The following is a 668-nucleotide window of genomic DNA, read 5'->3' on the forward strand; positions in this document are numbered from 1 at the left end:
CTCCGAAGCCAGCCGCGTACGATGGCCTCTCCTATCCCCTAACTGGCTCCACTCACCAAGGTTACTCTGTTATTCCAACGCTCCATCTTTGATCTCTACCTCGTTGAACTCCCCTTTATAATCCATGTTACCTCTTCATCGATTAAATAGTCTAGATAAGAACATTAGGAAACCAGTTATTGCTATCGTAAACAAAATTATTACAAAATATGCACTTATCGTTTGAAATTTAATTTTGTTTTTCAATCATCATTAATTAGGTTGCCAAAAGTAAGTCAAGATGGGATGTCTGGCATCAAGGAATTTTCCATAAAATAAAAGGATATGCTCGGCTTTTAGTAGCTACGCTATAGTTTCCGTTCACATAGTCCGTAATTCTATACAGATATCATTGATTCTATATTACTTATATTAAAAATTGGCACTTTAAAAAATAAATAGCATTCAGGTGTCGTCAATTGCCTTTGTAAACTTTAATATTGAAAATGATAAAGAATAGATTTTTTTTAATTTGGAACCTAAGTACATTAGGAATCATCATTTTTTTCCTTTTTCAAATATTTCATACTCTTTTTAGTTTTATGAATTAGTTGTACTAAATTATTTATTATTATTTACTATTTATTATTGTAAATAAATAGCGTTCCAGCTTCATCAATTGCCTTTGG

The sequence above is a fragment of the Halyomorpha halys genome, unplaced genomic scaffold (genome assembly GCF_000696795.3).
Source record: "Halyomorpha halys isolate HHAL.00 unplaced genomic scaffold, Hhal_1.1 Scaffold939.1, whole genome shotgun sequence".
NCBI lineage: Eukaryota > Metazoa > Arthropoda > Insecta > Hemiptera > Pentatomidae > Halyomorpha > Halyomorpha halys.